Raw genomic sequence first — 15,631 nt, forward strand, 5'->3', positions numbered from 1 at the left:
TAGTATGAGAAAGAACTTTAGAATGGACTTATAAGGGCAGTCAGTAAACTGGCTAGGCTTTTGTGATATATTTTTGCTTAGTGTGCAAGAGTGTGGAGTTTTTTGGCTGTAGGTTTGTCCATGAGTGTTGCTGTGATGATAAATTCAATTAGTTTATTTAGGTTTTGGTTGAATTTTTGTGGTTTGAGGGTGAGTGTGGATTTTTGAGCGGTTGACGGTTGTTTCTTAGGTTGGCAGTGGGTAGGTTTTGTTGTTAAGTTGTAATCTGGGTGGAGTTAGGATGTTGATGGTGGATGAGGGAGGGGGCATTGGGTTTAGAGGGGTGAGGTGATTTAGGGCGAGAAGGTTTGCAGGGGGCAGAGGGTAGTGAGAGGAGGGGTTTTTGGTGCATGGTTTGGAGCGGGGCTGTGGCAGGGGAGGGGAGTTGGATTTGGGTTGTTGGGGACGGGATGGTTTAGTGAGGGGTAGTGGAGGGGGTTGTTTGCTATGTTTTTGTTGGGGGAGGGGAGTGACGAGAAGGATGTGTTAGGGGTAGAAGAGGTGTAGGGAGAGGTGGAGGATGCTGATAGTATGGATTTGTATGATAAATGGGGGTGTGCTGGTTTGGGCAGGTCGGTGTGTTTAATGTGTTTGTTGGTGTTGATGATGTGTTTTTGTTTGATAGGGCAAGTGTTTTGTATGGTTATGTGTTCGTGTGTGTGACAGTGTATGCAGTATTTATCCCATGTGCATTCCTCGATGGTGTGAGTGTCCGACCCGCATTTTGGACTTAAAATGAGTAATTTGCATGTGTTTGTTGTGTGTTTGCTTGAAAAGCAGTATTTATATTGTGGGTTTTTGCGTAGTGGGTGTACTTTGTAGGTGAGAGCACCGAAGGTTATGTGTGGTTAGAGTGGTTATGCTGAATGTGAGAAATGTTGTTTGGGTGTTGGTGTTGTATTGGGTGGGTGGGTTCTCAGTTGTTGATAGTTCTGAAATGGGTGATTTTTGGTTGGATGGGTATTGTATTTGCTATGTCAATGTAGTTTTGTATGTCTGTTTCTGTTTCCATGCAGTCAATCTTGATAACACCCTGAATTTGTGATTGCCACCTAGGAATTTGCCAGCATATTTGTTTTCCGTCTATGAGTGTCTGGCAGAGGGTGTTATTTAGTGTGTGTTTGTCTGGGAAAGTAATTTTGAAGCTTCAGCCACAATTGTTTTTGTATTTGTATTGGATGTTATATTTCTTGAGGCAGAGAGCAAACTTGTTGATGGAGTAAGTGTGGTTTAGGGGGGTGTTAGTATTTGTGGCGAATGCTAGGAGTATGTATTTGTGTGGTTAGGCTGGGGGTGGGGTGGGTTGTGCGCATTGTTTTTTGTGGGTTTTGGGTGTTGTCTGTGAGTGATGTGTGGTGTCTTTTGTGGTGTTTGCAGTGTTTATAGGTTGACTGGTAGGGGCAGGGGGGATTGGGGTTTGTTAAGCTGAAGTTGTGGTTGGAATGGGTTGGCTATTTGTTGATCAAGGCTTGATTGGTTGGGCGGCTGGTTATGGGGTTATGAGTGAGTTGAGGTCAAGGCCGAAATTCATTGGAATGGGATCAGTTTGATGTGGGGAGGTGAGGGGGTGGTGGGGAATCTTTGTTTTGGGTGGAGAAGAGCAGAGCTGTTGGGTTGGGGGCTTGGTGGGGTGGGGTGAGGGGAGGACAATGTTGATGAAGATGAAGTAAATATATTTACGCAAGTAAGACATACAATAGGGAGAATGAGGTAGAAAACATGGGAATGAAAAAGTTTTATACAATGGGAATGAAAAAGCTATATACAATGGAAAAAAACGTTGGACATGAGACAGATATTTACAAAATGTGGAGTGGAGAGAGAGAGAGGATAATTTGATGGAGATTTGTAGTTTTCGGTATATATACAGTGAGTAGAGTTTCACCTGAGTGTGGGCAAGCGGCAGAAAGCTGGGGGCTAGGGCTTGTCAGTGGCAATCTTTGTGAGAGTCTCTTGGTGAGGAGGAGGTAACATGGCGGCTAAGGGTGGGAGGTAGGGGCCGGGCTAGTCTTTGTGCTCCTTGCTCCTATGAGTATCAGTCAAGGAATTCAATGTGAAAGGGAAGCAAGGGACTTATTGATATTGGGATAATTTCATTGCTGCCCGCTTCATCCTTGTACATACTACCAAAAAGGCCCACGTCCACTTGTTACATGCCGCCACTGTTACCACATCAGCCACGCCTGGATTAACAACCCCCTGGCTTGCACTCCTGTCCATCTACCAATTAACTAGTGGCTTCCTTGTCATACTGTTGTTGTTTCTACATGTATATATATAGCTGGCTGTACTCAGTTGTTTCATTCACCTGATGGAGAAGTAAGAACATACTTCGAAACTCGGTGACTCATCACAATAAAGAAGTTGTCATCCATAAAAAACTCTTGTCTGTATGTGTAGCACATCTAAATGCCCTTCAAAGACAATATACCAGTGGCATCGCTGGCTTTTTTAGTGCACCGTGTTCGCTGTCAGAAATGGTACACATGTGCTGGATGATTTTGTAGACAACCTTACGTGTTTGTGCATGAATGACCTGACCCCATGTACCCAGTTTAGAGTGCGGTATGACCAGTTTCAAATACCGACAGAGTTTACTGCTCTTAATTGTCACAGTCCACTTTACGAGATACTAGTATACTAATGCTTGAGCAGAAACATGATGATTGCTGCAAGGATCACAAAAATCATGTGCGCAAAATTTTCAAACCTGTTCCCCCTTCGTGTAGGTACTGGATCAGTTCACGGCATGCCCCCAACTCTTGTCTTTCGCGCACCTCATTCTAATGTTGGTTGGACAGTAAACTGATATATTTGTGTTGGATTTTCATATATAGACAGCTATCTTTCACACTCACGAAATTAAGGATGTTATCCATAAGATTTGTATATAAAGTGAACACAAATTCTATTATGCCACTGAAAGAAAGTTGTCTGTCTATCTATCTATCTATCTATCTATCTATCTATCTATCTAGGAGTGTAAAGATTTGAATAGACACCAGAGAGTCAATATGTTCCTGAAGTGTGGTTTCTCATGTTTCCCACAGCTGAGTTCCTGAGAGGTGTTGCTCGAAATGTGAAATGAATATAATTAGGGCATAATTGTGCTGTGACGAATTGGGAATGTTTACTGGTGGTTATATAGCCATAAATTTAGTTATATCGGCGACGTGTGAGCTGGTCTTACATGCTTTTCTGGAGGTAATGACATTTTTTCCCACAAGTGCCTTATGTCCACTGAATTTCACAAGTTGTGTATACTGACAATCGTAGACAGATTTGTAAACATATTCAGTAACTTTTCAACCCTTCTGGCTTTGAATGTCTGAATAGGACAATAACATATTTATAAATATCATATCTTCTGTATGGTGACCAGGAAAAGAATTGTCTCATATCTGACAGATGACAGTGCCAATGGTCAAGTGACTGCTAGCCCTTCATAAACTGGGGTTGCATTGCCCATTTTGGGAAGATGTTCGAGGGGATTTTCAAATGATTTAAAAAGAATTATCAGCACCACAAGAGAAATCCAATTATACAGCTTGTGCTTTTAAATTGACTACATCTTATTTTCTTTATTAAATAAGATGCGCTGTTATTGTTGTCCTCCCCTAGAGTAGGTCGGTCTTTGCATCTAAAGTATAGAAAACGTGCCAGAAGAACATAACTGTCACAGTTGTTCTTTAGATGCTACCATAGTGGGAGGTTGTTGAATGTCGGTGCCAATAAGTGGCTTTGTATGAGAAGACAGCTGAAAAATACTTAAAACTGTCGTGGAGACTGTGTAACTGTGTTTGGTAGTCATCCCAGCCGTCCTTGTATAGCTGACTGGTCTCAATCAATTGTACCAAATATCTTGCTGGACCACCTTGTGTCCACTTCATTGTGATTCTTGTCTAAATTCTAATCACATTTTCGACCTTCTTGTAGCTATTAGTCTCCTCAAGAGTCATGCCTGTTGACTGTACAAGCCTTGGAAAGAAATTAGTCCCATGAGGGTGTTTCAAGGACCCTTATTGGGGGAGGAAAATGGACATTTATACGACATGTGGACAGTCAGACAGATTATTAAAGTCGCAACTAATTTTGTACATAAAATACATATGGTACAGAGTATAAAAGAGTAAAAAGTGTGCCACTCTAAAATGGGTTTCTAGAGACAAATATCACTGACGTTTGCCAGAATCCAAATGGTATGAATTTGGTTTGACTGTTTGGTGGAGTCTGAGACATTGCCTCGAGTGGTCTGTCAACGTTGTTAAAACACTTATGTTGCCTCTCATCAAATATTGCATGATGGTCAGTGTGTTAATCTACTCAGGTCCAGGACGTGTTCGCATTGTACTGACTGCTTTTTCTAGTTCAACCCACAGGATATTCTTCATCTTCTTAAAATAGTATTGACGCCGGTCAATGCCCGCAAAACATAAAATTACTTTCTTTCAAAATTTTAGATTTTAGACTCACCTAAAACACTAACTATATATGGTTGCATCGAAGATTGATTTCTCCATTAACCTCGGGGAACCAACTAACCTAATGCATATGAAATACATTAGGATCATGCATCAAATTGCTGAAATGAATGTGCAAATATCGTTTATGTTAACAGCTGCGTTTCGGCGTAAAGTTTTGTTAAGAATGCGCCAGTTTGTACTTATTTTTATCATTTATTAACTCAGGACATTAATATTTTCAACGTTATGTGTAAACAGTACCTTTAAACAGTATGGAATATTTTGCAACATTTAGGATATATCCACACTAGTCGGTTTACAGTTCTGAAAGAAAGGCTTCAAGTATATAATTAGGAACCAGTAATACGAAGGGTCTTACAGCCAAGGGTAGAATGTAGGGGTTGTGGTTTGGATGGTAAGTTTATGCTATACAGTGCTGTCCTTGCTGCTGACAAACCCATTTGACAAAGTGTGCCTCAACTGCTGTTGTCGAAACCTTTTAGGAAAGGTAAACAATTTTTTCGTGCTATTGTGCCACCAGAATTTTTGCCTGACATGGAATTCTTCAAATGCAACTGCACTTGTTCGTATGGTCAGTGCAATTACGGGTATTTATGCCTTTCGGGCGAGTAGGTACAATCTGTTCCGTGTCCTCTGTGCATTTGTTGCATGAGCCAGGTGATGGCTGTCTCCAGTGTGCCAGCGTTCGTACGATCCAGGTGTTAGCTGTCTCCAGTGTGCCAGCGTTTGTACGAGTCAGGTGATAGCTGTCTCCAGTGTGCCAGCGTTCGTTCGAGCCAGGTGATAGCTGTCTCCAGTGTGCCAGCGTTCGTTCGAGCCAGGTGTTAGCTGTCTCCAGTGTGCCAGCGTTCGTTCGAGCCAGGTGATAGCTGTCTCCTGTGTGCCAGCGTTCATTCGAGCCAGGTGATAGCTGTCTCCAGTGTGCCAGCGTTCGTTCGAGCCAGGTGATAGCTGTCTCCAGTGTGCCAGCGTTCGTTCGAGCCAGGTGATAGCTGTCTCCAGTGTGCCAGCGTTCGTTCCAGCCAGGTGATAGCTGTCTCCTGTGTGCCAGCGTTCGTTCCAGCCAGGTGGTAGCTGTCTCCAGTGTGCCAGCGTTCGTTCGAGCCAGGTGGTAGCTGTCTCCAGTGTGCCAGCTTTCGTTCGAGCCAGGTGATAGCTGTCTCCAGTGTGCCAGCGTTCGTTCGAGCCAGGTGATAGCTGTCTCCAGTGTGCCAGCGTTCGTTCGAGCCAGGTGATAGCTGTCTCCAGTGTGCCAGCGTTCGTTCGAGCCACGTGATAGCTGTCTCCAGTGTGCCAGCGTTAGTACGAGCCAGGTGATAGCTGTCTCCAGTGTGCCAGCGTTCGTTCCAGCCAGGTGATAGCTGTCTCCAGTGTGCCAGCTTTCGTACGAGCCAGGTGATAGCTGTCTCCAGTGTGCCAGCGTTCGTTCGAGCCAGGTGATAGCTGTCTCCAGTGTGCCAGCGTTCGTTCCAGCCAGGTGATAGCTGTCTCCAGTGTGCCAGCGTTAGTACGAGCCAGGTGATAGCTGTATCCAGTGTGCCAGTGTTCGTACGAGCCAGGTGATAGCTGTCTCCAGTGTGCCAGCATTCGTACGAGCCAGGTGGTAGCTGTCTCCAGTGTGCCAGCGTTCGTTCGAGCCAGGTGATAAGGATTCATCTGTGTCTACGCTCAGCCTTTCGACTGTCAAGCAGGATGATCACTGTGTCCTGTGTGTCCTGTGTGTCCAGCGTTTGTTCAAACCAACTGATAAGGGTCCACCTTGTCCCCGCATGTAGGGACACTGCTAGTGTGGAACTGTGTGGGAATTCCAGGTTAGAATACACACACCGCAAGCCCTTTGCATGTTGTTTGGGGTGACTCCTTGTAATGGATGGTCAGAATTGTGTCCTGTCAGTTTGTCATTGTATAAACAGGGACAATGCTCCTATTTACAATCGCAAGCACTCACAGTGTCAATAACTGGGTCGCCTGGTCCAAATATTGGCATTATAGATACATCAATGATTCAGCTGAGGCGCTGAATACAAAATTGCTCCCCAGTACGTAATCATGTACTTGTTCCATATATTAACGACTGGGTATAAGGGTAGGTACATAGATGTAAGGAGATTAATCCGTAGATTTTTATCAGAGCAAGATGTACTACCTAACACATCTGACATCATACTGCTCTCAAAGTACTCATAGAGCAGGTTCACAAAGTGAACGATTGTTCAAGTAGGACCTGAAATTGTGTTATCAAATGAGTTGCAAATGAACGGAATAGCTGTGAGTGCCCTTTTAAACATGAAAAGAAAAACATCTGCCTCAAATCACTTTGTAGTTACCTATGTCAACATATTTTAATTAATGCTGATGTCAGTCACTGGATGACAAGTACGACGTTATAAAACCCTATTTCACCTCACCCCACCTGATGTCACTTTCTAGATGGCCTGGTCCAGACTTGGTCATTTAGAGATCGGCCTCAAATAGTTGTTATAGCGAAACAACAAAGAACCTTATCATTTTTTTGTCCCTGAGCAACAATGCATGATTTGTTGCCATGTTGCTTCTCATAATGACATAAACTTTGTCCTAAGGAACACGCTTGATACTGAGATGTCATGGGGAGATTAAGAAACAGAAATAACATGCCTTCTGAAAAAATACATAATGACATGAAGGCTTACATAATTACAGTGTTACAGTATTACATTTATTGTTGGAAGTTAGTAAAGATACGGGTAGTCTACATTTTCAAGTCATTTTACCATGGCATATACCTTATCATTATGTATTAGTATATGACTTTGAATACACAAGGTACTCTCTTTAGGTAAAACTGTTGATAAGAGTGTGGAGAGTTGAGGTTCTTGCCAACAAGAGTTGTACCAAGATTTGCCAAAGGCGTTACTTGGTGAACTCTTCATAAGGCGTAAAGGGAATGAATATGAAGTGTGTTTCTGGAGCAGGCTCAATTGGGGGAATGATATTTCAGTGGGACAGAACTATAACACAGCAAGGGAGTGACAAAGACACGCGCACGCACACACACCAGACAAGAAGGGCATAAAAAGAAGCAAGCATGTAAACACATCAAATGCACTGACTTCAGCATGCCAGTATGGCATTATGATGTAAAAAACACGGCATTGAATTATTACTTCCTTGGTCACCAATGGCGATGATTTTTAAACTAGGAAAAATGACAAACGCTCGTCGTGAAGAAAAATACTACCTGCACGTAATACATTTGATGATGACTTCTTTATAAAACACTTCTTTGATAACGGATTATGTTTACCTATGAACTTTGGAGTCTTTTTCTTGGGATGAGCAAGAAGAGATAGAAGCAAACACGCATACACACAGCAAACGCATTATCTAAATGATTGTCACACTGTCAATACAGTATCTGAAATCTGATGTAGAAATCATGGTATGTGATCCTGCACATCAATGACAATAATGTTTCAACTCAGAAAAACGATAAATGCTCAACCTGAACAACTAATAAACACCCAGTGCTGAAAAATACCTTAGGTGAAATTCCACTTTTATTTCTAAAAAAAACCCCCACTTGTATGGGTCTCCTTTGTTCCAGATACACCTATTTGCTGCAATAAAAATGTCAAATCAACGGAAAATGTTTACTCTTGTAGTACTTGTGAAAGGACACACACCGCACGCACACCAGACAAACATAATTTGAAAGTTTTCATCACAACTTTAGGATCACAAATAGAATTTCAAGGCTAACGAAGGAAGTCTCTAAACACTGAAGACCTCATATTTTCTCAAGCTGGCAAATATTTGCTAGGTTCCTTCTAAGAAATTGTAATGCACTTGTGTGTATTAATCTCAATCATTAGACATTCCCTGGTAAAACAATCTCAGTATTGTTTTGTTACAAATTTGTTAAGAAACAATATCATTTTTTGAAACATCACTTGCTCCTAATTCACCGGATTTGACCGTTAATTTACCCGTCTTCCTTCACGGGCAAATATTGACAGTGGTCCCTGGCTAAACAGGAATTACAAAGGTGACACCCCTTTGTTTGTGCAAGATAGGGCAATCAATGCTTTGACAGGATAGGCGGGAGAGAGTCATTGGAATATGGCCACTTCAGTGTCCTGGAGATGATGGAATCTTGACTTTGGCACGCACCCTGGGATGTATCTTTCTAGTCTCTGATTCTTCAAACAAGGGCTAGTAGGGTCAACAGAGGACAAAGTGAAATATGCATTCCCAGTGAATTATGGTTGTGATTGATCGATGATGGATACGGAACGTGTATAGTGGTAACGTCGGACACCAGTATCGCCCTAATTAGCGGGAGCCACAGTAGCATGGTGTTGCGCTACCATAGCTGACAAACTGGTCTTTATAGATTATTTCTTTATAGGCTCTTAAAGTCTACGTTTAGTTCTGACAGTTTTGGACATAGGTGATTGAGTTTCTAAGGTTCCATTCCTTAGGATCCAGGATCAGCTGTAGTACTTCAATACCAGTATCATACATGGTCAAAGTATGGAGGCATCTTCAACCTACACTACTTGTGACCTTTCTTCCACGACAGGCTGTTATGTCGTTGTTTCACTTGATGTCTCATTCAATGCCTCATTTTATCATAGGGAATGATCAAGGCTGGTGGTTTTCAATACCGCTTTGTAAGCATGAATCAGTTAGCTGCCAACTGATTTCTGGATGATAGCTTATCGTCATGCATCAGTGATATGTTGCATGAGATAATGTTACAAATTCCATGGCGACATAAGCACCTGAGTTCAATGGTAAAATTACACTGATATTTCCGCCTATTCTTCTGATCTTCTGCAAACTAAACACGTGTCCATTTGCTTCCAAGATTTCAGAACAAGTGTGTTGTAGAAGTGAAGATTATGCCCTTTGTCAGACAGACATGTCCTTAAATTGCTGAAATGTTGTTCATAGTGGCGTAAAACCTTACTCACTCACTCATCTTGCCGTTGAACTCGGTCCCATCTAAACCCAACCCATACTGTAGTACCTGTCAAGTTCAAAGTTTGAATTGTGTGTTTGTGAAAGGCTGTTGTATTGTTACCCATCTGTTAAGTTCATGGTTTGGGGGTAGCGAAGTGCTGAGAATGGTCGTGCCAAACATACATGGTCAATCCCAGATATGGACGTTTTAAGCAAAGACCAGTCAATGTATCAGGGATTATGGACAATGTATCAGGGATTATGGACAATGTATGAGGGATTATGGACATTGAAAGAACGTGATAGAGGTAATCACATAATTCAGTTTGATATATACACTATTTCAATTATTTGAAAGTTCCAGCAATTTAGAAGTACTGTAGTACTGTACTGTAGTACTGTGTGTCCGCTTGCCTAAAATGTGGGAATTTTATGGTGTACCAAACGTGATGGTGAGGGCATACTCAAGTAGGCCCTAAAAGTTTTCGTCTTTAGTAAAGCCAGTGACTATGGGAGTGGTGCTCACAGACTAATGACTAACTTGGACACAAATCTTGATCGTTGTATAACATAACATAGTAATACAAGGTTAGAATTGTATCTTTGTCATGAAAAAATTAATTTTTATAAAAACATCATGGCTCATTTTAATATTGATTATGCAGTGCCTTTAAACTCTAACCATCACTGGTTGGGTTATAACTATACATGCATACATTTTGTGATGACAGCTCTATTTGGGTACTGACTTAGATACAGTCCCTAGAGGTTAATCCAGCAGCTGTTAGCAGGATCCTAGGATCTAAAAGGTAACACCATGGATAGTGTGGTCAGTCTCTTTGACTCGGTTGGCCTATTGTTTATCCAATAGGTGTCATTTCCTGTGGAAAGTCATCTGGGTGACAGAATTTTCGACTTCCTTTTTTTGATTCAGACTTCACCATATTTCATGACATTCACTGTGAATTCTCTTGACTTTGACAAAGTGATTTTTATAGTTACAGGTGTAATGGTAGGTACAGAGTAACCAACGAAAACATACTGATTATGAAAATCTTAAATCCTCTGTGATCATGGACATGATCCGTATGTAAATTCCGAGACGAAGAAAATGAAACACTAAAGTCCACGTTATCATTTTGGAATCTGGTTTCATTTTCGATTGCACTTTGATGAAGCAATTACTTTCGAAACATTTAAACTGTCGTTTCGGCATCAAGACGAATTTAGGACGTGTAGTAATTCTAAACTTGACGTAATCATTTTCAAGCCTGATTAGTCTTCAACAGATCACTTCAACTGCGATCAGCTCATGGAATGCTACATGTGTTTTTGAAGCATGTCAGATTCAACTGTAAGTGCAGATTCTCTGTTAAACACTGGTCAATTTGTATGCTGATTCTAATGTGAGGCCTGTAGTAAATGGAAAAGCCAAACGAGTACTCGTAAGAATAACATGAAGGGTCATTAATCGATCGCTTTCAACTGCGCTGATTTTTTAGCCCATGCTCATTAGCTCCTGCCCATGTATGCACGCTCTCTAGTCCTTGAGGTGATATTTTGTACCCCTCTTATGAGTCAGATTGGGAATGTGAACTGTAAAACAACTGTTAAGTGAATAAGGTAATGTTCAAACGAAGGTCATTACTGAAACGATTAATCATTTTCGTTCTATTTCTTTCTACGCTTTGCGTATTGATTATAACATGCATGTGAAAAATGTGACCCCGATGTTTTGATGTAATCTGGGTGTTTAACGGAACATCAATACATAGCAACATTAGTTGGAAACCTTACTAGTTCCACAAAGTTTTAGATCTGGTCATTTAAAGCAGTCTTCATCAGGTAGATGCCAAGTTTATATGTGTAATGTCGGCGGGCAAAGCGGGTCATTCGACCATGCATTTGATGGTCAGATAACCAGTATCAAGGTCAGAGTTGACCAAGGAGGGTAGTCTTGTGGATACAGCAGTTTTCTATCCCACCCATGACCAGCATCCGTACCTGATGGGTAACAATTTTGGTGTCCCTCCCTCCGTTAATGTTTAAATCATGCACATCCACGTATTTTATTCCACAGGACTAATCTGCTATCCCTGACAGGACATTCAGATATCTATTCTTTTTAGAAACAAAAGAGGAAAAACGTACAGATTTGTTCACATTCATAACCCAAGGCCAAAGTCAGGGTCTTTTCCAGTACAAGCACCAAATATTCTTATCATGACGTCACAAAATATTTCCATAGAACATCATTAAAATACATTATGACACAATGTGACGGAACAGAAAAGACAGAAGACCATGTAAATATGAAACTCAATACCAGAGACTGGCCAGTCTTGCTTACGGTTGAAACAGATTAAATGGAAAACGGTGGGCTAAATTTTTTGAATGGGTAGCTTCAAATCAGTCACACAGTTGTGTTTCAAAACATTGATATCAGCATTTAGACAACCAAATATTCCAACGAGGCTCAAGGCCCGTGTTGTCAGAGGCGTAACTATCACAATGATTCATGTAACAATTATGTTGTAGCAGAGATTTCTCTGAGATCACTAAATATTCTCTCATCCAAAACCAGTTGTCGGGAAAACGTTAATTCTTTCATAGTACGCCAGCTTACAGGGTTGCCTGCTGTTTTCAAAATGAAACTTTTCCATGAATTGAAACACTTTTGCTTTGATTAATGGCATACAAAATTAGCGTATCGGTTTGCTGTTTGTTCTGTGTCACTGATCGTATTTGGAATAGTAACTTCTTCACCAGGTCTCATTAAATGTCATGAATTTCAGTTTTGTTCTTGTCTGGTTTACTGTTGGATAGATGATAGATTTGATTTGCAAGTTTTTTTCTTTGCAACCTTTTACTGCAATGTCTGATGGAATTGATAAAGTAGAATTACACACATTATTGTAGAGGGGTTGAAGAGATCCTTGATGTCCCTGATCTTTTTCAAGGGCGATTAAGTTGAGCTAAGTCAGCTCACTTATACTGACAATATAATGCAGCAGTTTCCTTTCAATCCCTTCAATACTTCAAGGTATTTATGTAAAGGAGCAAAGTCCTGTTTGGCTTTGACTAATGGAAGCAGATATTTTTAAAGCATATCTTCAGGCTTTACGTTTAAGTGAGGCATTTTGTAACAAAACTGGTCATAACTGAGTTTTTAACTTTTTTCCATTTTAGAGCTGACAGAATTTGAGTCATCCTCTGGATATAGTGTTGTGGTGTGAAGTCCATTCTCATCTCCATCAGCCATCATCTGATTCAGGGATCATGAAGTGGTCTGTGCTGTTTCTGTCCCTCTCTGTCATAATCTGAAATAAGCCGAAGCGTTTGCAGGTGTTCAAGGATCTACGTGTTGTAACAAGAACCAAAAATACAATTAAATGTAATTTGATGGTGGCACAGTACCACATGTGTTAGAATTGTTTAGCCTTTATGGTACCTGTTCGTTACCTGAATTTCTGTACTGCTCAGTACTACGCTGTGTTGAGGTCACGTTTACTTTAATGTCCCGCGGCACCACTAACCAATTAATATGTAATAATATCATTCCCAGTAAACAAAACTCGAATTTCGAAACACAGTACATTTCACCCAGGACAGAAAAATGGTGCTTATACAACATACCAATATTATGGCTGCTCAAGGGACCTAACCTGTGAAATAGTTTTGAATAAACGTTATTATGAACACTGTATTAGTAGTTAAAATGTCGGAGATAGTCACAGTGTTTTCTGTGTTGCCCTTGGAATGAAGTATTAAACCTCACATGAACTCAACTAACCACTCGCACACTCGCACACTCGCACACTCATCCACCGACCCACTCACTCACAGTTACCATCATTAACTCATTAAACTTCAAGGACATTACAAACCAAACTTTACACAGTTCCCATATCTGTCATCAGTTACTAACAGCTTGTCCCGTATCCTTTTAGGCCTTCTACAATCAAAATGGAAACATCCTGTTTGTCTGGTTTAAAGTTTTGATCAAACGACATTTTTTCTCAAAGTTGGACTATTGCATCTATGTGTTGCCAATGTCACAGTGCCCTCAAACACATTCTGTAATCTGTGGGGGTTTATTCGCGATGCCATCAGCATGTGCAATCAGATACTTTCATTGTTATGTAATGTTGACAGAAACGCCAGCCGTACTCGATGACATAATGTTAACACATGTCAAACTCAACAAGGTCGTGTCCATGTAATTTGCAAATCCTATTAAATCCCACAGGCCTGATTTTGCCACTGGGAGTCTGTATCCACTGACCCAAAATACCTGCTTTAAATCAAGCTTTAATTAATTCTTCCTGCACTCGGTAGTCGGACTTTGTTCTATTCAGCTGAAGTCAACGGTTGCAGCAACTGTTGCAGTTCCTGTTGCTCAACAACCAGAATTTGAACTATAAATCTATGTTCTTCATTGCGTGTATTGACGTCGTCTGATTCAGATGGGGAAACTGTGTCATGCTGTGTTCTGTGCCACTAACAGGAACAAAGGAATATAGAAATCTGTTGTATCATTTGAGTATTTATGCACAAGTATTTACTGTATTAGTAGGTATTAACTACACATTTGTGTATGTGTATTTCTTTGTGTCTAGTCAGTTGGATATTTTTACACCATATGGAATTAAAATTCTGTTGACAATGCTGGTTCTGGTGTCTTCTGATTTGTATCTGTTTATGTTTAGTGCTGCAAAACACCCAACAGTGATACATACTTGTCTAAGATTGTTAATGGATACCATTGTGAAGCCCAATTCTGTGTCCCCGGGCGTGATATTACCAGAGTGTTCTAAACGCGGTGTAATGTGTAAGTGTGTGATGCATGAATTCAGTATGTAAATAAAGATAAACAAAGTAGATATATTCTATTTAGAGTTGATACGTATCCCTTTTGAGTCTTTGTAAGTAGTTACTCAAACGTAACAGCCTAATTATGATTTAGGCGGTGTAGCGTAACTTTGCAAATTTGTGACTTATTTCATGATAATCTAACGTGGAAAGATATTTCCATTTTTTCATCTCTAACTCAAACCATCTGATTCTAGCTGTCACCATTCTGATAAAAGGGTAATGTAAAGAAGATACATGTAGATGAAGAGTAATGTACAAGATATTATCAATGTGTCATTTGTGTTACAGCTGCATTTTCATTTTCATCATATATATATATATATATATATATATATATATATATATATCCCTAACTATTTTTGTGTCAGGTACTTCTCAAGGTTTTATCTCAATACTTTAGGAAAGTAACAAAGGCCGTAGACGTTATGAAACAGGTATGACTCATTTGTCAGATCAAGTCTGCGTCACCCATTCTCGATGCAATATGTTGGGAGCATGCGTTAGAAAAACGTTCACATATCGAATAGACATGTGAAATCATGAACACTTGGCCTTTAATAAACAATGAGACAAACTTGAAATCCATTTGAAAATCACATTCCCAACACATTATATGTCACCTGATGTATGAGAATGTCAAGACACGTTATCGTTTAAATGTTGCATATTTTAAATGCAACATGCTGCTGACATTGTAAATGACGGGGAAAATATGCAATAATACGACCTGAACATTTTCAACGAGGTCTCTCATCTCGGTTTAACATGGTCGATACATAATATGTGTGCTATTACTGCCCTAATCCTCAAGAACAATTGATGATATTTTCAGTACAAACTATAAAACGTCAGTGCAGAAAAATACCCAGTTTTAACTACCTTCAGGAACAAACTCTGGTTGGTGTGTGTCTGTGTGTGTGTGTGTGTGTGTGTGTGTGTGTGAGAGAGAGAGAGAGAGAGAGAGAACGGTCATACTGTTATGGTTAAGAATTAATTTACCGTGACATCAATTTAAGAAATCCCATGTGGACCAGCAAAACAGAACAAAGACAGGTCTTTTTCAAATTCTGTATTATTATGCAACGAGAACAAGGTATACAAAGTCACAAGTCAATATAACAATGCTGATTACAAATACAATTCAAGAGAGACAAAGTCTAAGTCAATGGGTCACAAAATACAATACAGCAAACTCAACAAAGTCTCAGTACGAGAGGTAATCAACAATGCAGAATGTAAACACATCGAAAACTAGGAGCAGATAAATTCCGGAAACCCAGAATGCT

The sequence above is a fragment of the Haliotis asinina genome, chromosome 9 (assembly GCF_037392515.1).
Source record: "Haliotis asinina isolate JCU_RB_2024 chromosome 9, JCU_Hal_asi_v2, whole genome shotgun sequence".
NCBI lineage: Eukaryota > Metazoa > Mollusca > Gastropoda > Lepetellida > Haliotidae > Haliotis > Haliotis asinina.